At 36.5% G+C, this 24,551-nt stretch overlaps 1 protein-coding gene across 8 annotated transcripts in view; it reads right to left on the bottom strand.

Annotated features, from left to right (window-relative positions):
* LRRIQ1 (leucine rich repeats and IQ motif containing 1) overlaps positions 1 to 24,551 on the bottom strand; it is a 297,962-nt gene that overhangs the window by 184,317 nt on the left and 89,094 nt on the right. The window lies entirely within an intron of this gene.

Raw genomic sequence — 24,551 nt, 5'->3', positions numbered from 1 at the left:
AGCTTTTTCATATTTACTTTATAATTCAGTTTTAGAAGAGTTAAAGACATAGTCAAGAAACACATAGAATCAGTAGCATGTAAGAATCACTCTTATGCAAGTACCACCACCACCACCCCTGCCCATAAAAAGCAAATTATCAAAATACTAAAGTAATGGTTAAATACACTGTAATTATCAAACCTAGAAAAAATATAACCAAATCTAACAATGTAGAACTTTGGCAGGAGTGCCAGGGGAACTAGGGATTCAGATCTAACTCAGCATCTCCTGTATCTTGGATCTTCTAGCTCCTAATCAATTAGAGGTTTTTTTGTCATGATACCATAATGATTCCTTTATTTCTTCCCCAAAGTTCCATATGCTATATTGTGACCAGGCAGAGAACTATTTATATATGCTTTTATAAGTAGGACCTCACAGGCTAATCTCCCATTTTACAAATGACACTTGAATAGTGCATGCAAAACGGATATCCCATCATTGAACTCAAATTGATAACTTATTGACAGCTGCTCACTAATGAAACAAATTTATGTTGTGAGGGTTTTTAGATAGCACTAGGAACAAGGCCACAAGAAAGTGAATGCTTGTCTTCTATGAAATAGAAAACATTTGGGCAAGACGCTTAACTAGCTTGAGCTTTAGTTTACTTAATATGAAAACGAATTGTCTCTGAAGTAAAATCCAACTCTCGATATAGGACCCTGTGAACTTTAAAATTCTTTCTAATTGCTTAGTGATTTGAATAAAAACACACAAAAAAGGAGAGGGCAGAAAAGAAAAAAATAAAACCAGACCAATTGCTATGGTAGTCTATGCAGAAATGGCTGTCCTGGGCTGATGTTAAAATTGTGATTGTTCACCATTTATTTGGAAAAGGACCAATGACATCACAGGTTATATTTTGTATGTGAAATGAGGCAGAGATCTGAACAAAGTTGTCAGCAGCTTCAGAAAAGCCTGGAAAGACTTACATGAACTGAAACTGAATGAAATTAAGTAAGCAAAATCAGAAGAACATTGTACTCAGTAACAGCAAGATTATGTGATCAACTATAATACACTTAGCCCTTCTCAGCAATGCAGTGATCCAAGGTAATTCCAATGGACTTGGGATAGAAAATGCCATCCACATTGAAAGAGAGAACTATACTATTTCAACTTTTTTTAATTGTTTGCTTTTTCTTCTCATAGTTTTTTTTTTCCCTCCTTTTGGTCTGATTTTTCTTTCACAACATGACAAATAATGGAAATATGTTTAAAATGATTGTACATGTATAACCTATATCAAGCTGCTTGCTGTTTTGGGGAAAAGGGAGATAATAGATGAAAGGATAAAGAGCAAGAGAAAAAAAATTGGAATTCTAAATCTTACAAAAATTAATGTTGAAAATGATTTTTACCTATAATTGGAATAACAAAAATACTATTGAGAAAGAAAATTCAAAACCAAAGTTGTTACTCAGCCTTACTCTCTTCTCCAGAATCACTGAAGTACAGTGGCAAGATAAAAATCAAGACAAGTGGTCTTTCTAAATAAGGTCCTTCCTCGGTCTCCATTTGTTTGAGGCACTGTTGGCTACAAAGGATCAAGATTGCTCATCAATGAATTTCAAAGTTAGAAGACAACATAGGTCTACTTCAACCTGTACCTGAGGAAAAAAATTCCATTGATATATCTGAGAAAGGTCATACAACCTTTTTTTTTAATATTCCTTCTTGTCGTTCAGTTGTTTTCAGACAGGTCTAATTCTTTGTCACACCATTTGGAATTTTCCTGGCAAAGATCCTGGAGTAGTTTGCTATTTCTTTCAGATTTATAGGTTTACAGATGAGGAAACTGGGAACAAACAGGTTTAAGTGACTTGCCCAGGGTCACATACCTAGTAATATCAGAGTTCTGTATTCGAATTCAAGATGAATTTTCCTGACTTTAGGCCCAGCCTTCTCTCCACTGTGTTGTCTAGCTGCCTAGTTTATAAATAAGGAAACTTTAATCTTCCTAGATACCTAGTAGAGTTTTGGAGAGTTCTATTTTTTAGGAAGTTTTTTCCTTATATTAAGCCTAAATTTTTGCCTTTCCAACTTCTATGCATTGCTCCTAAGAGTTCTGTCCACTTAGGTCAAGTAGAACAAGTCTAATGTTTCCTCCATGTGACAATTCTTCAAGTCTTGAAGGCAACTGTCATGGCTCCTGAATCTTTTATATGCTCACTACACCTCCAGGGCCTTCAAACACTCAATCAGCAGGTATATGCCAGGAACTTTGCTACAAATCAAACAGCCTCTTCTCTTAAGGAGCTGACATTCTATCAGGGAGACAAAATGAACATATAGGACATAATATAATATGTGATCTTGGAACCTTCACTCTCCTGATTGCTCAGTAAATCAAAGGCATGTTTTTCTCTTCAGTTACAAATGTCAACAGAGAACTAGATTATATAAATTTACTGCTTACATGTGGTATCAAAATAATTAAAAGCCTCTCAACATGTGCCAAAGAAACTCTTCTTTAGATCATACCCCCAAAGCAATAGCCAAAACAAATAATGAAAAGCCTCAATTGCTTTGAAGATTAGAAAGTGTTGTTTAATTATATTTTTCTAATTTACAGGTAAATTACAGGTAAATCAGACTAAAAATGATTCTGCTAAAAGGAGATGCTCATCATAGAAATCTTGAGACTTTAGGGAAGGAAAATAGAGAGTATGAATAAATCAGAGGGAAAAGCTTGCCTTGAGAAAAAAATATTGAGGGATAGGGACTTGCAGGAAGATATTAAAAATAAGTATTCCTAAATAAAGGTGTTTGTGTGAGCCTGCCCTTAGTCTTTTTATGATACTTCACTGCAGTATGACTCTTTATTCTAGAGGACAAGTTAATCATGGAGCACAAGTTTTAATAAAGTACCACACCAAGATAGAAAGGTTTTGAGTAAGGATGCAGAAATGGACTTTTGTTATTTAAGGACAAATGTCACTTAGTGCAAAGCCTTTTACTATCATTTGCCCAGAGGGTGATGAAATTTTCAGTATTAATAAAACTCTTATAGTTTTCCCCATTATAAAGTCGATAATACATACGACTAAGATATAACTTGTAATATTCACCAGTTTCAAGGAAACACCACCACTGAGGAAATCATAGATCCATGAAGAATAAGATACATTCTAAAAGTAGACCAGAAAGCTGCGGTGCTGAGATTCTAAAAGTTGGAGGTGAAAAGAGCCTTAGAGAATACCTAGTCACCCCCTTTATTTTATGGAAATGGAACCAAGTCCAGAAAGGTAAATGGTAACTTGCCAACAGTCACAGAGGTAACAAGTAAAACTATGACCTAGTAAGAAGCAAATTGAAAATTATGTGTATAAATCTAAAAAAACATAAAATATCTTAGGGCTATCTCAGGTCTTAATCACACTGGGTCATTTGGGAAAAGCCCTATTTGAGAATAGTGGAGCCCCATTAGAAGTGTTTCACTTCTACACTTATTTTGCATCTTATTTGCAAGTTCATAATTACAGAATCGAAAAGCTGTTTAAGAATTTGAACACTGGTGTTTTCTAGGCTAACAGTGAAAACTTTGCATACTTACACTGCTGTCCACACCCACTGTAATGCTTTAAATTGACAGAGGAAGAAAGAAGGAAGTACATATATCCAGGTGAGGAGAGGGAGTAGATATATTCAGGAGAGGGAAGGAAGTATATTTATACATATATATATATACATATATACAAATATTCAGAGTCCTCTACCATTCATCTATTTCCCATCCCTGATTGGCTATCAGCCAGCATTAGACAATGACATTATGACAACCACCAGCTCAGCATGACCTAATTAATGGTGACTGACACCCCAGCCAGTCAAAAAGATAAAAGCTATTAATAGCTAACTTGTTTATAGTGCTTACTGTGTGTTAAGCACTGTGCAGAGTGCTTTACAGTTATCTCATTTGATTGGCCACAACAGCCCTAGAAATAGATGGCATTGTTATCCCATTTTATGGGTTGAGGAAACTGAGACAGTGTATAAGCAAATTGTTCAGTCATACAGCTAGCAAGTATGTGAGGTAAGATTTAAATTCAGGTCTTCCTGCTTTTAAGCCCAGAACTTTATTCACATTTGTTGTTGCCATTATTTAGTTGCTTTCAACTGACTCCTTTTTGGGTTTTCTTGGCAGAAATATTGAAGTGGTTTGCCATTTCCTGCTTTAGATCATTTTACATACAAGAAAATTAAATCAGAGTTCTATGATTTGCTCAGAGTCTCCAGCTAATGTGTCTGAGGTCTTCCTGAATCCAGTGGCATTCTATCCACTAACTCATCTAGCTGCCATTAACATTTGGTCAGGTCCCCAAACTATTTTGGGAATCTGATTAGTACAAAATTGTAATAGAAGTTCCTGAGGTTATCTATTTTCATCACTCTTAGTGTCTCCTGAGGACTCATAGTCAGCATTTGACTTGAATGCAAATCAAGGTTTTGACTTATAATATGCACCACTTTTAAGAACCATCACCACTGAGGAAATCTTAGCTCTAGGGAGTAATAAAGTAGGCACCTAATTAAGGATTTGATGCATTCTAGGAGACAACCAGAAAACTCAGGTGATGGGATTCTAAGACTTCTTGCCTTAGAAAATACTAATCTGTCCTTTTTATTTTATAAATGTGGAAATAAGTCCATAAAGACAAATGGTGACTTGCCAAAAGTCACACAGGTAAACAAGTAGAACCCTCACCAAGTAAGAAGCAAATTACACTGGTAAAAGCCAGTCAGAAATGGCTAAAATTCAGCCCTGAAATCAGGAGAACCTGAGTTCAAATCTAGTCTCTTCATAGCTGTGTGATCCTGGGCAAGTCTCTTAATATCAATTGCCTCAGCAAGAAAAAAGAAATGGCTAAGATCAGAAAGACATCTTGTAAGTAATGTTAAAAGCAACTATAGAGCTCTCAAAATAACTTTTATTTTTAAAAAGCAGAAATTATAAGTAGATTAATAAATCTGGAAAATGATATAACTTATAAATTCAACTTTGAGAATATTAATATTTGTATTTACTTTGGTACTAGTACTTACTTGTGTGAAAGTAATCTCAAAGCTGCTTTTGACCATTTGGTGGATTCTAAATGCAGCTTCTTAGAGGCAAGGGTGAGGCTTAATAAACAGAGACGACAATTACCTGCTCCCACCTAGCTTTTTTTCTGAAAGTTTTCCCTATTCACTCATTTACATGAAATAACTGAAAAGGTTTAGGGGTTGGAAAACTGGAGAATTCTGAGCTGTAAAGATATATAGTAGCTAGGTAATGTTTTATACTTCAGAGAGTATAGGGAATGTTTACCACAAACTAGAATTGAGTTACATCTGTGGGTATTAGAATTAATCCTAAAATTAATAACCTGGAAACTTAGTCTAAACAGAAAGTTATTGGCTAGCTATGAGGCTCCTGTCCCTTGTTCCAAAGATTTCAGTACCTGAGGTTAATTGAAAATGAACGAACTAGACAAGACTGTGAAGACTAGGATGGGAGAATTTTTTTCCTAATCTAAGAAAAGGAAAGTTGCTTTTCTAAAAGAGCTAAAAGCAAATAAATAAACAAACAAATAAATAAGCTCAGAGAGCACAGAGAAGCTCTCCCTCCTCATGGAGATAGTAAAAAATTTCAGTTGTGCTAGAAGCTGGAAATAGAATTGGCACTGACTTGTGTCCAATCAGGGTGTGTTTATGTCCAAAAGAAATTATGTACCCAACAAAAACTATGTCTGGTGGAGAAGAGCAGCATTAGCAGTACCAGAACACAATAATGGCCCTGTTGCCCCTCCACAGGGTCACCTGACCACTGATTTCCTTTTGTGTATAGATTTCCATATATATTCTCTGTCTGTTCATAGCCACTGAAGGTGTCTGTAATTCTCTCATAAGAGATTTATGAGAGAAATCAGTTATTACTATCTTCTTTACTAACACTTTATTAAACTTGTTAATTGACTGTGGGCTCATAAAGTACTTTAAACCTAGGATAATTATTCCCTCAACTTATCCTCAGGCTCCAATATTAAACACAAGAATTGTAACATATATTATAATGTATCAACTTATTTTAGATGGAGCCATACCAAAAGACCTTTCATTTCCCCTTTTCTCACATCCCGCTAAATCCTCTGCAATCTACTTTCTAACATCAGTCACCTGAAACCACCTCTCCTACATTACCAATGATGGCTTAATTGCCAAACTCTCCTCAGTTTTCATGCTTCTTGACCTCTCTGTAGCACCTGATAACTATCAGTCACCTTCTCCTGATTCTCTGACTGTATCTTCTCAGTCCTTTTTTGTTGACTGTTCATCCAAGTCAAGTTCAACAAATGTGACTTCCCTTTAAAGGCACTGTTCCTGGGCCACTGGGTAATCTATTACTTCAGTTCCTATGGGTTCAATCATCATTTCTATGACCGTGACTTCCAGATCTATATATCCCAATCTAGTCTTTCTCCTTAGCTATAGCTAAGGTAATGCATCATCAGTAGCCATTTGTATATTTCAAACTTCATATTTTGAAATGATCTAAAATTCAACATGTTCAAAATAAAAATCATTCTTTCCCCTCACACCTCCCCAAATTCTCCATCTTCTGAGTTTCCCTATTAATTTTAGACACGACTTTCCTCCCAGATCCCCAACCCCTACCTTGGAAATTATCTTTAGCTCCTTCACTTCACCTATTCAATCTGTACCAAATCTTATCATTTCTACTTTTTCATCATCACTCAAAAGCATCTCTTCTCTACATACATTGCCACTATATTCATCATAATTTGCCTGCCAGTTACAAGTCATCTAATTCATTTCCCTGCCTCAAGTCTTTTCTTGTTCTAATTCATCCTTCATTCATCTACCATAGTAGTTTTTCTAAAGTGCAGGTCTATGTCAGTAAGTTTCATTGGCTACCCCATTAATCTCTGAAATCAAAAACAAACTCCTCTACTTGGCATTTGGAGATCTTCCTAACCTGGACCCTTCTTACTTTTCCAGTTCCCTTATACTTTAATATCTTCTATGCTTAAATGATTAAATTACACTAGCCTACTTGTAAAGGGTCACAGACAGTGGGGAAACTCTGGGTAAGGCATAAGACCCCCTTCAGCCCAGAGGGAACCTGCTAACAATGTCTGGTTTTGACTCCCCATCTCCCCTAAGGATTCTTGGAAGCCTTCCTGAGAAGTCAGGAGGTGGTGACAACCCGTGTTGTGACTGAAGCAAAGTGATAGCAGGTGGCAAACTATGTACAGTAGAAAGTTGTTTTTGTGGTCCTATGTGAGCAATATATACTGGGTGCATGCCCAATGTTTTTTTGTTACATAAGGGTATGAGGGTATAAAAATAGGAAAGTTCTTGCAATAAAGGGACTCCCATTTTCCCACCATCCTCAGGAGTCCCACCTCATCAATTTTTTCCACTAAGATGGTATATTTTAATCACCCTGGTGTAGGGCTCTAGAAAGTGGGACACAACATTTGGCGCCTAAGCCAATAAGGGGTCCTATAAATGCAGGGCCTTGCAAATCAGGGCACAAATCAACTCTCAACTGCAGAGATCAGCCCAGCTCAATGGAGAAGTCCTTGTGACCCAGAATAGGGTAAGTATAAAAACAGGAACTCGGGAAAAATCAGTAAAGGCTAAACTAGTCACTTTTGTTTTTCAACCTAAATGAGGCAAATACTAAGAAAAGAGCCTTCCTCCCCAGGGAAATATGAAGCAGGCTTCCTTAGGTTAACAGAGAAGCAAGGTTTGTTGGTAACTCAGAAGCAGATCAATGAATTCTCAGGGGTGCATGTTATCTGTGGCTTTGTAAGAAGGAGAGTTTGGAGCCAGAGATGTGGAAGTCAGTAGGAGAACAACTAATTGAATACAATGGATTAAGGAATCTCACAAGTTTAAAAAGAGGAAAGATTTTAACTTGGGCAGCCAGACAAGGAAGTATGAGGAGAAAAGCAAGCAGCCTCTGAGAGGTACAACACCTGGGGCAGAGTTAAGGAAGTCATTTTTTTTTTAGCATTTTACTGATTTATTTTGCATGTTACTACTACAAGAGATGTGCAGGGCACTGCCAGTTGAGCAGAAAAGGAATGAAGTGCCTTAACTACCTTGCTGATGAGCTTGCTTTTCACCTTCAAAGCTCATTTTCAATTCTGCCTACACCTGAGCATGCATCCTTAGAGTATTCTCCATTTCCTGACCCTCCTTCCTCAACTTCATGGTGGGGGGGAGGGGAAATGATACCATTAGCACCACCCATGTAGCAGTTTTGCTCCCCCCCCCCATGTCCTCATTACAAGAAGCTGGGCTTGACTCCAGGGCCTCAGGCAAAAAACACCTGGGGCATGATGGCAAATGTTATTAACCCAAAGAGTCTTTAAGCAAGCCATTTGGGGGAAGGAGATTGCAATTAGGATGAATAGAGTTGTATGCCACTGGGACTACTAGAGAGCTGAAATCTCTTCCTGTCTGCCTATTGACCCCTTGCCTCCACACAGTCAACTTGATCATTTCACCTCCTGAGGATGCTTACAAAACAGTGTCCATCCATATACTGATTTGGGAAGCTGGATAATGTATAACTAATATCCCAGTCACTGGCCAAAGATTCTAGCAAACACCCATAAGTCTGGCATAGGAGGATCAATGGCAGCTGAATTTAGTGCTACCTCTTTGAGATAGAAATTTGAAGACATCAAGTTGCTCCTCCAAAAATAAAAAGGGGGAGCCACAGGTAACACTAGAGAACTTCTAAATTTAACTTTATATATTAAATTTTTTTTTGATTTTTGATGGAAATGCACTGGCTCCAGCACATAGATTTCATAACCCAGTGGAGAAGCAGTATCCTGTGTGAGCAGCTCCACTGTCTTTAGATAATCGCCAGGTGATATGGAAAGATTCAGAAAGTGGTGAATGGAAGGGACCAGATAGGCGAACTGCTTGGGGGAGAAGGTTTGCTTATATCTCAACAGATAGAAAAGGAGCCCAATGAGTGCTATCAAACCGTATCTGCTTTGTCCATCCAAGTGAGATAGAAAAAGAGAAGACCCTCAAAACAAAGGAGATGACCCAAGAAACATTGGATGGTTTCATCACTGACTGTGCCTACTACTGAAAGAGCCTGGCACTTAACCTTTTGTGTATGGCAAGTGGCTCATGAACATCAAAAATAATTCTCAATGACAATGATACAAGACTTCAAAATCTGCAGGAATCATTGGATTCACTGACACATGAAGTGATGGACAATAGATTAGCTGCTGAAGGAGGTGCATGTGTGGTTGTGAATTGATAGTTATTTTTTACACATTCCTTCTGGGACTCATGGAAATCTTTTATAGCACTTGGTTTATTCATATTGTTTATGTTACTACTTGCTTGTATGATATTACAACTTGCCTGTGCCCATGCTGATGGATTTAACCACTATTATATACCTGCTTCAATTAAAACAAAAGAAAGGACAAGATGTAGAGCAGGGGTTCTCAAACTACGGCCGGCGGGCCATATGCCCGCCAAGAACGGTTATGTGGCCCACCGGGTTATGGCAAATGGACTGAGGGGCGGAGACAGAGTGTGAGTTTTTGTTTTTACTATAGTCCAGCCTTCCATCAGTTTGAGGGACAGTGAACTGGCCCCCTATTTAAAAATTTGAGGACCACTGATATAGAGGGTCACAGACAGTGGGGAAACTCTGGGTAAGACCCTTCAGCCCAGATAACAATGTCTGGTTGGCTCCCCCTCTCCCCTAAGGCTCTTGGCTTTCCTGAGAAGGCAGGGGGTGGTGACAACCTGTGTTGTGATAGAAGCAGAGTGATACCAGGTGGCAAACTGCATGGAGAAGTCCCCATGACCCAGAATAGGATAAGTATAAAGACAGGAAAGCGGGAAGAAATGGTTGTTTATGTGGTCCCACATGTGCAGTATATACTTGACTAATGCCCAGTGTTTTTTGTTACATAAGTGTATGAGTATATAAAATGGGGAAAGACCTTGAAATAAAGGGACTCCATTTTTCTGCCATCCTCAGGAGTCCTGCCTCATCATTTTTCCACTAAGACAATATATTTTAATCACCCCAGTGTGGGGACTCTAGAAAGTACGGTATTTTTTGTCACCCCAACTTAGGGGCTCTAGAAAGCTGGACTCAATATTTTAATCATCCCGCATAGGGGCTTTAGAAAGCAACGGTACATTTTGTCACCCCAACTTGGGGACTCTAGAAAGCAGGACACAAAACCTATTGGCTGTTACTTGACCATGATATCATCTTTCATCTCCATGCCATTGCATCTCCTATGTTTGTAAAACTCTTCCCTATGACCTTCACTTCTTAGTTACCCTGCTTTATAATTTTGTTCAGGTCTTTCCATAAACTCTCCAGAAAGTACCTATTAACACGTCAAAGATCAAGTATACCTATTATCTCTAATCTTCTGTATCAACTGTCCACTTCTTTGCTGCCTTTCTTGCTATGATAAAGATCTTACCTTAGACTCTTTCCTCAAGTTCTCTCCATCCCAACTATCTACTGTCCATTTGCAACTAGATGTTCCCTAGGCATCTCAAACTTTATGTATCCAAAATAATTACTTTTTCATTTCCCTTATGAGCTTCTCTATTTTTATTTAGGTCTATTTCTATTTAGATCAATTATAGATCAATTAATCTTAGAATCATCTTTGATTCCTCTCATGGCCCATATCCAATCATGGTACATGGTACTTTATCTCCTTCCTTAGTAAGTTTCAGTGGCTCCCTATTAACCTCAGAAATAAAAAACCTCCTGTACTTGGCATTTAAAACTCTTCATAACCTAGACCTATCCTACTTATGTAGGTACATGAGTATGTGGTACTTCATTTTTTTCCATCTATATGACCATCAAAATAGTGCAGGTGCTCATCACATTTCTCTGAACTGCTTCTGTACTCTAATTGATATCCCTTACTCTAGCTTTACCCTAATTAATCCATCTTCTACATCGAACAGATATGATTATGACATTTCCTTAAAGAAAAATAAATTAGGAAACAAACAAGCAAAAACAAAAACAAAAAACCTCCACAGTCTGTTTATTGTTTATAAGATTAAATGGTAACTCTTCAGAATTTGGTATTTAAATTACCCTTCCCCATTTTTATTTTTTCTCTCTGAAAACATATTCTCTCTGGAAAAATATGGTATAGTTTTTCATACTACAGATGCTTTTAAGAGTTATAAATTTTGGAGGTAAGAAAACAGTACAAGCTGTCTAGATTCTCATTCATTTTTCCAATTTTTTCAAAGATATTAACAAATGCAGTGTAGAATCTCCATTATTAAATTAATAATAGCAGTAATCCACTACCCATACTTTCACATAATCTCCCTTCCTATTTCAAATTGAAAAAGCTTGAGAGGGGAAAAAATAGAAAAATAGATATATTTACTGAAATTAATTTCAGTTGTTAAAGTTTTATCTGATTATTTATTTGATGTTAACAGGAGCAATTGAGAGAAAAAAATGTTGAAGATGGCAAAATCTCAGAACAAATGGGGAAATAAAAACAATTTGTAAGAATACATGAAGTCTATTCCAAGTTTTCAATTACAATTTTGCCATTAATTAACCTAAAATGCTCCACAATCTATAGAAACAAAATACCATTTATAGTTTTAATACTATTTAATGAAAAATGGTTCTTTCTCAAATTAGTCAACATAATTCTCCATGTTAAAAACACATTTTACTCTTATCAAATAAGTAGAAATAGAAAATGCCATTTCTTCAAAGGAACCTAATGATTATGATTTAGTATATGATGTGATGAGCAATGATGCCATTGCAAAGTAAGTTTTATGAAGGCAGAGGGTATCTCTTGCTAATTAATCTCTCTCTCCCCTGTTTAATATTCTAAACATTAGACATGCTTAAAAAGCATGTTAAATTTTATTTTTAAATTATTTTATTTTCCCCTAATTACATGTTAAAAACAATTTTAACATTTTTTTAGTTGCAAATTAAAAATTCTATCCCTCCTTCTCTTCTTCCCCTCTTTGCCCCAATGACAGAGATTATACATAATGCAATCATGTAAAACACTTCCGGTAGTCAAGAAGGAAAGAAAAAGTGAAAATTAGAATGCTACATTCATTCTATTGTATTCAGACAATATCAATCTTGCTCTGGAAGCAGAAGTTTCATCATGAGTCCTTTGGAATTGACTTGGACCAAAGTATTGTTGAAAATTAGTGAAGTCATTCACAATTCACTGCACAATATTGCTATTGCTATGTACAACTTTCTGTTTTGGCTCACTTTACTTTGTATTCATTCATGCAAATATTTCCAGGTTCTTCTAAAACCATATTGTCTTTTCTTAAAGCACAATAGTATTCCAGCAAAACCATATATCAGTATTCTTTCAGCTTTTCCTCAACTGATGAGAATACCCTCAATCTTCACTTAAAGTTTTTATTTTTGTGGAGGAGCCAAGATGGCAGAGAAGACACACACACATCTATCTAAGCTCTTCCTTGTCCTCAGACTCCTTTTTTTCATGATACAACCTCGGAATTAGTGCTTGACTGAAAAAACCCATGAATATTGGGAGTACAACACATTATCAACGGAAGATATCCTTGAAATTCACCAGAAAAGGTCTGTTTTTGCTCATAGGTGGGGATGGTTATACTAGGTGCATTCAGCAGGCAGGCAGAAAGAGCATGGAAGGCAACTAACACTGAGCAGACTGGAGGGGGAGTGGGTGATATCAGCAGGTGGAAAATTTGCAGGGAGAACTTTTATCACAGTATGAGCTTCTTTGCCTTGGCAGCAAGTGAGTAGATCAGCAGAGAAGCTGGATAAAGACTTTAATCCTAAAACACTAGGGTCTCTTGGGACCTGGCCACACCCACCAAGCACCAGGAGTGACTCAGCCTGCTCCCAGAGTCTCAAAGCGCAACCTCTGTTCAGGCAGCGCAGCCATTGTTGTTCTGCTGCTACTTCACTGCTACTTCCTGTTGTTTGTAGAGGAAACTTGGTAATACCATATTGCCCAAAAAGCACACTGCACTTGCTTTTTTTTGTTTTGTTTTCTTTGTTTCTTTTTTGTCAAAATGAGTAAAAAGTTAAAGCAACTCTAACTATAGATAGCTTCTATACAGATAGAGAACATACTTTAAACCTTGAGGAGACTAAAAACAGACTGTCTCCAGGTGAATCCCCAAAGGGAAATGTGACCTGATCCCCACAACACGAAACTTTCATAGAAGAAATTTTAAAAGCTCTTACTAGAAAACTAGAAGAAAATTGGGGAAAGGAAAGAGAAGCTTGGCAAGAAGGTCTGGATAACTCATCCCACTCATTTAAAGATAGAGTGGATAAAGAAATCAAATCCCTGAAAAACAGAATTAGTGAATTGAAAAAGATAAACAATTCCAAGGTAAACAGAATTAATGAGTTGGAAAAAGAAAATAGCTCTCTATAAAATAAAATTGGAGAAATGGAAAAAAATTCCATAGAACAAAACAACTCATTTAAAAACTCAGTTGGACAATTACAAAAAGAAATAAAAAAGGAAATGAAGAAAATAATTTATTAAAAATCATAATTGAACAAATGGAAATGAATGACTCAAGAAGACACCAAGAATCAGTTAAGCAAAACCAAAAAAAAATGAAAATTTTTTTTAAAAAGTTAAATGCCTACTTGGGAAAACAACAGATCTGGAAAATAGATCTAGGAGAGATAATCTGAAAATTATTGGACTTCCTGAAAATTATGACGAAAAAAAGAGCCTAGACACTGTTTTTCAGGAAATCATCAAAGAGAACTGCCCAGATGTTATAGAAATAGAGGGTAAAATAGACATTGAAAGAATTCATTGATCACTTACTTAAACCTAAATCAAAACTCAAAGAAATATTGTAGCTAAATTCCAGAACTATCAGACCAAGGAAAAAAATACTACAAGCAGCTAGAAAAAAACAGTTCAAACAAGAGGAACCACAATAAAGATTACTCAGGATCTAACAGCATCCACATTAAAGGATCAAAGGGCCTGGAATGATATTCCAAAAGCCTATGGAACTTGGTATGCAGCCAAGAATAACTTACCCAGCCAAAATGAGCATCTTTCTCCAGGGAAGAAGATGGACATTTAATGAAATAGGTGAATTTCATCTATTTCTAACGAAAAAACCAGAACTAAACAAAAAGTTTGATCTCCAAATATAGGACTCAAGAGAAACATAAAAAGGTAAAAAGAAAACTTAGAAATTATATTTCTGTTATGAGTATACATAAAGAATACATGTATAATTTTGTTTTACTATTATTAAAAGAAACTAGAGGTGGAAAGGAAATTGTACCAGAAAAAGGGGAAAGTAAGGGTACTATATCTCACAAAGAGGCAAAGGAAATCTATTATATCTAAGAAAGAAGGGGGGCGGTGAACATAGTGTGTATCTTACTCTCATCAGAATTGGCTTAAAGAGAAAAATGTTAGACATACTTGATTTACAGAGAAACTTCTCCCACCTCATTGAAAAGTGGGAGGGGAAAAGTGAAAGGGAAGGAGTAAGATAAGTAGAAGGAAATACAGAAATTGTGAGGAAAAGGGTTAAGAAAAGGGGAGCATTCTAAGGTGGGAGGAAGGATCCTAAAAAGGGCACTTATGTCTGTGAACAGACTTTTTCTAGAATGAAACATTTGAAATCTCCAACCAGATCAAGACTAACAGATGCACACTTGCATCACTTGTTATGACTATCAGTGACAAATGTAGAACCAGACACTGACCATCTCATTAGCCAAAAGCAGGCCCAAAGTTCCCATTGAAATACTAGTAAGTTTGTTGATTTAACTTTACTTCATTTTAAATATTGCATTTGTTCCCGTTTTGTTTCTTCACTTCAAAATAAGATATATACAGCGTGCATAGGAATTTGTTCATAGTTTTTGTTTCTACTATAGTCCAGCCCTCCAACAGTCTGAGGGACACTGAACTGGCCCCCTATTTAAAATTTTTGAGGACCACTGATATATGGTATAAGACAATGCTTTATACCTACTTTCTGACATACTATTTCCAATTTCTCCAGCATTTTTTGTTGAAATAACTTTTTGTCCCCAAAACTTAGATCTTTAGGTTTATCATATACTAGATAACTATGGTCATTTTCTACAATATTCTGTGTCCCTAATCTATCCCATTGTATCCTATTCTCTTTTTTAATGAGAATGGGATATTGTAATTTGTTAAAAGGCTTTTTCTGCATCTATTGAGATAATCATATGATTTCTGTTGATTTTATTATGGGTATGGTTAATTATGCCGATAGTTTTCCTAATAATGAAATCAGTCTTGTATTCCTAGTATAAATAGCACTTTGTCATGGTGTTTGATCCTAGTGATAAACTGCTAGAATCTTCTTGGTTGAAAAATTTTGAATCAATATTCAAAGTAAATTGGATTACAATTTTAACTCTACTTAGGTTACAACACCATATCATGTCATAAAAGGAATTTTATAGGTCTCTGCCTAGTTTTCTAAATAGTTTACATAGTATTGGGATTAATTATTCTTTAAATTTTTGGTAGAATTTACTTGCAAATTCATCTGGTACTTGGAATTTTTTCTTAGAAAGTTCACTGATGGCTTGTTCAATTTCTTTTTCTAAAATAGTATTAATTAAATATTTTGTTTCCTCTTGTAAAGACCTAGACAATTTATATATTTAAAATATTCATCCATTTCATTTAGATTATCAGACTTATTGGTATAAAATTGAGCAAAATAGCTCCTAATATTTATTCTAATTTCCTCTTCTTTGGTGATTAATTTATTGCTTCCATTTTTAATACTGATAATTTGGTTTTCTTCTTTTCTTTATTAAAAACTGATTTAACCAATGGTTTACCAATTTTTGCCCAATAAAAACAAAGTTCTAGTTTTACTTCTTAATACAATTGTTTTCTTTCATTTTCATTAATCTCTCCTTTGATTTTTCAAAATTTCCAGTTTGCTGTTTGTGACTTATTAATTTGTTCTTTTCCTAGTTTTTTTAAAAAGTAATATGCCCAATTCATTGATCTGCTCTTTATTGATGTAACCAATTAGAAATAAAACTTTTCTGCTAAGTACTACACTGACTGTATCCCTTAAATTTTGATTATGTTGTGTCATTGTTGTCATTCTCTTCAATGAAATTGTTTCTATGATTTGTTCTTTTACTTACATTTTAGGATTAGATTAGTTTCTAACAATTTTAATCTATCTTTATACTGCCCATTACTGAATGTAATTTTAGTATGATCTGAAAAGGACTTATTTAATAATTGTGCTTTTCTACATTTGGTATGGTTTTTGTGTTTAATACATGGTCAATTTCTGTGTAGTGCTATGTACTTCTGAGAAAAGGTTTATTCCTTTCTATTCTCATTTGATTTTCTCCAGATATTTAGCATATTTAACTTTTTCCACCTCCTTAACTTCTTATGTATTCCTTAGTTAGATTTATCTAGTAATGAGAGGGGAAAGTTGAGGTCCCCAACTAAAATAGCTTTATTGTCTATTTCATTTCATAACTTATTCAACTTTTTCAAAACTTTAGATGCTATGCCATTTGATACATACATAGCAGCAGCCAAGATTGTGGAAAGAAGCCAGGAAGTTGCCTGAGCTCTCCCCAGTTTCTCTCAGAAACAATGTTAAATCAAACCTTTAAACAGATTCTACAGTGACAGGACCTACAAAAAAAAAAAAAAAAAAAAACAAAACAAAACAGAGTGAGACAATCTTCCAGCTTATGATAACTTAGAAGGATTTCAGGAAAAGTCTGTTTCACTTGGGCAAAAAGGGGAGTGTAGCACAGGATAGGTGTAGTGCAGACAAGTCAGTGGAAGGGTGTAGCCACTGCAAGGTCAGCAACCTAGACTCCTTATTCTTAAATCTACAGGACAGTGAAACAGCAGGCCACAGTTGCAGAAGGCAAATGGCCAGCTCCACAAGCCAGGCAACAACAGCTCCTACTAGGCTGGGCTTACCAGTCCTTGAGTCCCAAGGCTCAAAATCAGTGGCTCCACTATGTCCTTTAACACAAGAAGCTTGGGACAGTGCTCCCTGCACCCTCGAGCAGAACTGAACTTTAAAAGCCACTACATAAGTTTAAAAAGTGAGCAAGAAACAAAAAAATATCCTCAATCATAGAAAACTGCTATGGTGAACGGGAAGAAAATAATTCAGAAGAGGACAAAATGTCTGCATACAAAACCTCAAAGAGGGGATATGAATTGGTCTCAAGACCAAAAAGTCTTTTTTGAAGATAGAGCTCAAAAAGAATTTTAAAAGACAAATGGGAGAGGTAGAAGAAAAATTGGTTAAAGAAATGAAAGGTATACAAGAGAGTCATTTGGTGCATATGTTTAGTACTGATATTACTTCATTGTTTATGGTATCTTTCAGTAAGACTTGATGTCCTTCCTTATCTCTTTTAGTTAGCTCTATTTTTGCTTTTCCTTTGTATGAGATCATGATTGATACTCTTGCTTTTTTTCCCCTTTCAACTGAAACAGAAAAGATTCCAGTCTAGCCCTTTATCTTTATTCTCTGTGTATATGTCTGTGCTTCTTGTAAACAACATTGCAAAATTCTGGTTTTTAATTCATTCTGCTATCCACTTCCATTTTAGGGTTGGGTCCATCCCATTCACATTTATAGTTATGATCATTACTCCATCCTATATTTCTCTCCTCCTCTCTCTCTTACCCTTGCCCTATTCTCTACTCAGAAATGTTTCATTTCTGATCACTACCTCCCCCAATCCACCCTTTCTTCTTTCAGTTCCCTCCTTTTCTCTTATATTCCCATTCCTTTTTACTTCCCTATATGGTAAGATAAATTTCTACATATAACTGAGTGTGTATGTTATTCTCGCTTTGAGCCAATTATGGTGAGTTAGTTTCATTTTTTTTCCTCTACTCCCTCATCTTCGTCTCCCTGAAAATATGCATGCCCCTTTTATGTGAGATATTTTACCATGATTCTATCCTTCCCCTCCCTCTTCTCCCAATATAATCTTTCTCACCCCCTGATTTTTTTGGGGGGGCTATCACCCCATCAAAGTTATCTTATATTTACACTCTCTACAAACTCTTTCTAATTGACTTTGCAATAAAATTCTTAAGAATTACAAATATTATCTTGCCATATAGGAATATAAACAGTTTAACCTTATTGAATTTCTTATGTTTCTCTTCTTGCACGTTTATCTTTTTATGTTTCCTTTGAGTCTTGTATATGAAGATCAAATTTTTGATTTAGCTCTGATCTATTGATTAGGAATACTTGAGCATTTTCTATTTTATTAAATTTCCCTTTACCCCCTCAATTTTGCTAGGTAGGTAATTCTTGTTTGCAATCCTAGTTCCTTTGCCTTTCAGAAATCATATTCCAAGTCCTCCAGTTCTTTAATGAGGAAGCTGCTAAATCCTGTGTTATCCTGACTTCAACTCCACATTATTTTAATTGTTTCTTTCTGACTGCTTAGAGTATTTTCTCTTTGACCTAGGATTTCTGGCATTTGTTCAACTTTTAGTTATATAGTGAGTATAGGTACCCTGGATATTTTCCTAACTTACATTTAAAATGTTATCAAGTTATTTATACGTTAGTTTGCTTTTTGTTATATTTGAAAAAAAAAATATTTTAATCAAAAAGAAAAAAACAGTAAGTGATTATTGTGAAATCTGATTTTCAAAATTCATTTCTATAGCACATTTAGTGAATTCTGTTAAAACACTTTCCTCTATTTCCTGTTAATACCAAGGTAATATTATCTGATCTGACTGCATTTGATATATTAGGATAGTACTGCATGGATTGACCTTGAGTTTATAGTGAAGAATTGTAAAAGTCAATGCTGAATAATGATATGTAAGAAGTGCCGAATCAAGTTGATTAATGCAAAAAGTGAAATATTTTAATGTTATGAGATCTTACCACTACTTTTCCCAGCTGGGCTTCTCCTACTGAAGGGCTAAATCAATATTTCATTTAGTGAAAACTTCCTGGTGAATATTCTGTCACTTAAGAGGTTCTATTAATCATCTCTGAAATGAAACATATTCCCAAGAGAGATTTCAGACTGATCCTAGGGTTTAATTTTTTAAAAAGTCATTTCTTAGTATTTCAGGTTTTTTTTCAGTGTTATCACTGGCTAGACATGAAAGTAAGAAGCCAATTGGGAAATATTACAACTAATTCCTTTGTTGGTATCAAGAGGTTATGTAAAGTTCAGTGGAACATGTTGCCTGAAGGTATAGTTGATACTGTAGTCAACAAATCCATATTTTATAGTACCCTATATTCTAAATCCTTTAGATAAATGAATCTCATGTCAAATCATGAAAGCTACATTTTGTCAAATGATCTGAATAAAATTTGGTCTAATGTTCTTAAAGCCACATCTTGGTTGTTTCTAGTTTTAAGCTGTTCAACTAAATCTAGATTTTTCAATATTTAGAATGTATTTCTTTCCTATAATTATTAAATATTTTTATATAAATATTTGACATTTAGAAAAATTCCAAATCATTTATATTTAGTAAATTCATCAAATTTTTGAGTTAGAAGAGACCCAGGTGATTATTTAATTCAAATCCTTCATTCTACAAATGAGGAAACTGACAATTACAAGGCTGAAATAAAGGGAAAAGTCATTCAACTACCTCTTGGCAGATCAAAGAGTAAAACCCAAGGTTTTTGATGAAAGTCAACATCAATGTTTACAAAAACACAAAAGCTATTCATACTAAAGATCATTTTATATAGTCTTAATAAATAACAACAACTCTATCAAAAAACATGATCTCCCAGAGTTAGACTTCCAGATAGCCACAATGGAAAAGTAATATAATAATACATAAATATATTCATACTACCATATATTTTTGAATTAGAGACTTTCTTTGAAAGACCAAAAAATATAAAATGAAAATTAAAAATAAATTTAATAGAAAATTGTTCTTAATATATTCACAAGAGAGGCAACATGAAATTATTAATAAAGGAATAGCTTCTCAAATCCTGTCCATGAAAAGAACTAGTAATATGACTATCTCTATTTTAATGTGACTGTCTCTATTTATATTTCTATCTCTACTTAAACCTCAATCCATTCTCACAGTAAAAATTTGCATAAATAACTATCTTTTTTTTAAATATTGCATGATTAGCAATTGAGGTTATTACAAATTGAACATATATTTCTGTTAAGCTAATTTCTGAGAGTCAAGATAATGGAGAAAGTGGTGAGTTTGTAGCTCTCCCATGTACACCTCTTGGCAAGCACAAAATGGCACCCCAAGACAGTTTCTAGAGCAGTGAAACCAGCAAGGAAAAAGGATGAAACAATCTATTAGCCCAGGAAACTTAGAAGATCATCAGGAGGGCTTCCTCTCACACAACTGGAGAGGAGCAGGCAAGCAGGAATCTCCCCAGCACCCAGCAGCAAGCCCCATCTCAGCAGATCAGCAGGAGATCCTCCACCCCAAGATGGTGGAGCTGTGTAACATCAACCCTCCATGTGCCTTTGCAAAACCAAGGGAACTCCAGGAAATATCACATGCTCCTGGGTCTCCCCAGGCAATCAGGCATTCTCCAGGGGTCAGACTTCCATGTGCTTCAGGGTAGCCTTGGGGAAGCAAGAAACACCCCACCTAGACTCAACATATACCACACACCATTAGTAGGAGGCCACATCAGCACCAGGTAAACTGCCCAGACCCCTAGAGTACCCAGTATGCCAGCCATCCCAATCCACCCACTCAGCACAACACTGGACATGATATGCGTTCCCCCATGGGCCAAAGAGGCAGCATCAAGGAAGTACCAGGTAAATAGCCAGACCTGGAGTCACAGAGGAAGAGACAGAGAAAGAGACAGACAAACAGAGACACAGAGAGACAGAGACAGAGAAAGACAGAGAGAGAATGAGAGAGACAGAAAGTCAAAAGACAAAGAGAGGGAGACAGAGAGAGAGACAGAGAGAGACAGAGATGAAAGAGACTAACAGAGATAGAGATGGAGAGAAAAGACAGAGAGCTACAGAGAGAGAATAGACAGACAGACAGACAAAGACAGAGACAGAGACAGAGACTCAGAGAGAGAGAGAGAGACAGAGACAGAGACAGAGATAGAGAGCCAGAGAGATGGAAAGAGAGAGAGAGAGAGAAAGAGAGAGAGAGAGAGAGAGAGAGAGAGAGAGAGAGAGAGAGAGAGAGAGAGAGGGGGGGGGGGGGGAGGGGGAGGGAGGGAGAGAATAAATTCAAAATTAATGAAAAAGTGAAAGAATATGTAAAATACCTCTTGGAAAAAAATGAACCTGAAAACTAGGAGAGGCAATATCAGAATCACTGGACTACCTGAAAGCCATAATCAAAAGGAAGACCTAGACAGGATCTTCCAAGAAATTATCTATTATGGGACAGAACTCTGAAACAAGGATTCTTACAAGATGTTAAGTCAGTGGAATTGATAAAGACAATGATTATCTAGTTTAGCATGGTGATTAATAGTTCTCTAAGTTCAGTATGATTGATTTAATCTTACAACAAATAATGGTTTTCTAGTGATATAATGATTGGTTTATACTCAGTGTAGAGCACATAAGCGAGGGTCAGAACCAGATTAATTCAGAGCCAGAGAAGACAAGCAGACTGGGAGGTGGAGAGCTCAAGCCCTCGGACTCAGAGAGATTCATTTCCATCTTCATCAGCCTTCTAGTGGCAAGCTCTTCTTCTTTGCTTGTCCACTGAAACCAACTTCTGAAAGGCTCTCAAGAAAGCTTGCTGGGCCCCAGGAAACGAAACTAGATTGTGAAGGAGATAATAAAGGATGTGGACTTCAACACCTGGCTATTCTTGTGGTCATTAATCTGCTGAAAGGATGACTGCTCCGAGACCACCAGAAAACAAGAACATTACATTTTTGGCATCCGAACATGGGACTAAGGACCTACCTCTGTAACGAAGAAATTAGGGTGAGTACAAAAATAGACAAGAAGGAAAGTTTGTTAAGTGCTAAAATAGTGTTTCAGCTGAAATGGGACAAATGTTTAGAAAACAGCCTTCTTTTACACTTCAAGGAAAATGTGTCAAAAACTTAGTTAAACTCATAAAAAACCATGGTTTCATTGTAACTTGGGAACAGATCATTCTACTTTTAGAAACATTACAATTTAGAAACACATCTCCTTGATTCTCTAAGGAAAAAGAATTAGATTCAGACAAGTGGAAATTGGTAGGAAAGCAATTATGTGAATATTACAATGATAATGGCCCTGATTCAATTCCTAAAGAAATATTTTATATATATATACATATATATATAACTTAATACAATTGTCTTTTGTAGCGAGCTGTCGTCTCCAGAATCTGCTGGATCGCTCTCTGGGAAGAGATCTGCTGTGTCTTCTACTCAAATCTCTCCGACAGATTCTTCTTCCTGTAATGAACCGTTGTCTCCAGGCAGTTGCTGTTAACTCTTGTCCAAAGAAGTGACTTCCCTTCCTGCAGAGAGCTCCGTCAAGCCCGATGCAATTCAGAGTCCTCTTCTTTCTCTGAGAGTCCTCTCTTTTATTCTCCCAGAGAATGGGCGTGGGATAATGCAAGGGCTTCTGGGAAGAACCACCCCAGCCAATGAGCTTGCCCCCTCTATCAAGTCAACCTGAGTTCTCACCTTGTAATTGTCCAGAAAACCTCAGTTCTCACTTAGTAATCCTAACATCTCCCCCTTTCTTTTGATTTAGAACATAGGACAGTCATGACCTTGAAACATAAATCCATCAATATGGGAAGTATTACAGATAATTACATAAATTACATAAGCACATAGTAACATAGTAACATAACACATGCTAGAAGTATATAACATAATCATAAATTGAAAATTTATAAATGTCCATAAGTCCATTGTCCATTAGTCTCATCTTGTGTGAGGAAGTCCAATGATTCCTGCTGGTTTTTAAAGTTCTTTAACAGTCTTCTTATTATCCATGCTCTTTCAGTGTCAGATGTTTCTTAGATCTTCTCCTTTATTTTGAGGCCTTTCTCTTTTTCTGTCTCTCTCTGATGGACAAGGCGAATATGACTCGTTGGCACCCATCTGATTCCTTCTCCTGCTGAAGAAATACAAGCAAACCCTCTCCCCCAGGCAGTTAACCTATCTGGTCCCTTCCATTCACCACTTTCTGGATCTCTCCACATCACCTGGCGATTATCTAAGGACAGTGGAGATGCTCTCACTGGACACTGCCCTTCTGGTGGGTTATAAAACCTGTCTGCTGGAGCCAGTGCATCTTTGTCAAAAATTAGAAAATTAATGGTATAGAGAACTAAATTTAGAAGTTCCCTAGGGCTACCTGTGGCTCCCCCTTTCTTTTGTTTTTGGAGGAGTGTCTTAATATCTCTGTTTCTTCTCTCTACTATTGCCTGCCCTTGAGGATTAAAGGGTATGCCCATGGTATGTAAAATCTTATACTGTGCACAAAAGTGTGTAAAATGTTTGGACGTATATGCAGGTCCATTGTCTGTTTTTATTGCTTGTGGCACACCCATAATTGCAAAAGCCTGTATAAGGAATTCAGTGACCACTCGGGCTGTCTCTTTTGCTGCTGGCATTGCAAATGTGAATCCTGAAAAGGTGTCTACCACGACATGAATAAAAGATAGACGACCAAAAGATTTATAATGGGTCACATCCATTTGCCAGATTTCATTGGGTCTCAAACCACGAGGATTCTTCCCTGGAGGGAGTGTAGGAGCGTGGAAAGGAAGACAAGCTGTACAGCTTTTTACTATGCTCCTAGCTTCCTCTCTTGTGATTCCAAATTGTAATTCCCTGTTCGGGCGCCAAATTGCAAAGGTCTGGTCTAGCTCCTCTTGTCAGAATAAGCAAAAGTCCTTGCCCCACGTTGGGCGCCAATTGTAGCGAGCTGTCGTCTCCAGAATCTGCTGGATCGCTCTCTGGGAAGAGATCTGCTGTGTCTTCTACTCAAATCTCTCCGACAGATTCTTCTTCCTGTAATGAACCGTTGTCTCCAGGCAGTTGCTGTTAACTCTTGTCCAAAGAAGTGACTTCCCTTCCTGCAGAGAGCTCCGTCAAGCCTGATGCAATTCAGAGTCCTCTTCTTTCTCTGAGAGTCCTCTCTTTTATTCTCCCAGAGAATGGGCGTGGGATAATGCAAGGGCTTCTGGGAAGAACCACCCCAGCCAATGAGCTTGCCCCCTCTATCAAGTCAACCTGAGTTCTCACCTTGTAATTGTCCAGAAAACCTCAGTTCTCACTTAGTAATCCTAACAGTCTTTAAGGAACTACATAAGTTATAGAACAAGGAAAAAGAAGAAAGTGCAGGAAGGGGAGGATACTGACAAACTAGGTGAAAAGCATGAAGAATTAGACAATAATGGAGTTAAGTGCAATTCTGATGAAATTAAGGAGTGTGGTGCTTC

This window comes from Sminthopsis crassicaudata, chromosome 5, assembly GCF_048593235.1.
Source record: "Sminthopsis crassicaudata isolate SCR6 chromosome 5, ASM4859323v1, whole genome shotgun sequence".
NCBI classification, from domain to species: domain Eukaryota; kingdom Metazoa; phylum Chordata; class Mammalia; order Dasyuromorphia; family Dasyuridae; genus Sminthopsis; species Sminthopsis crassicaudata.
Note: the sequence above shows the minus strand (reverse complement) of the source record. Positions and strands in the feature narration are given on the sequence as shown.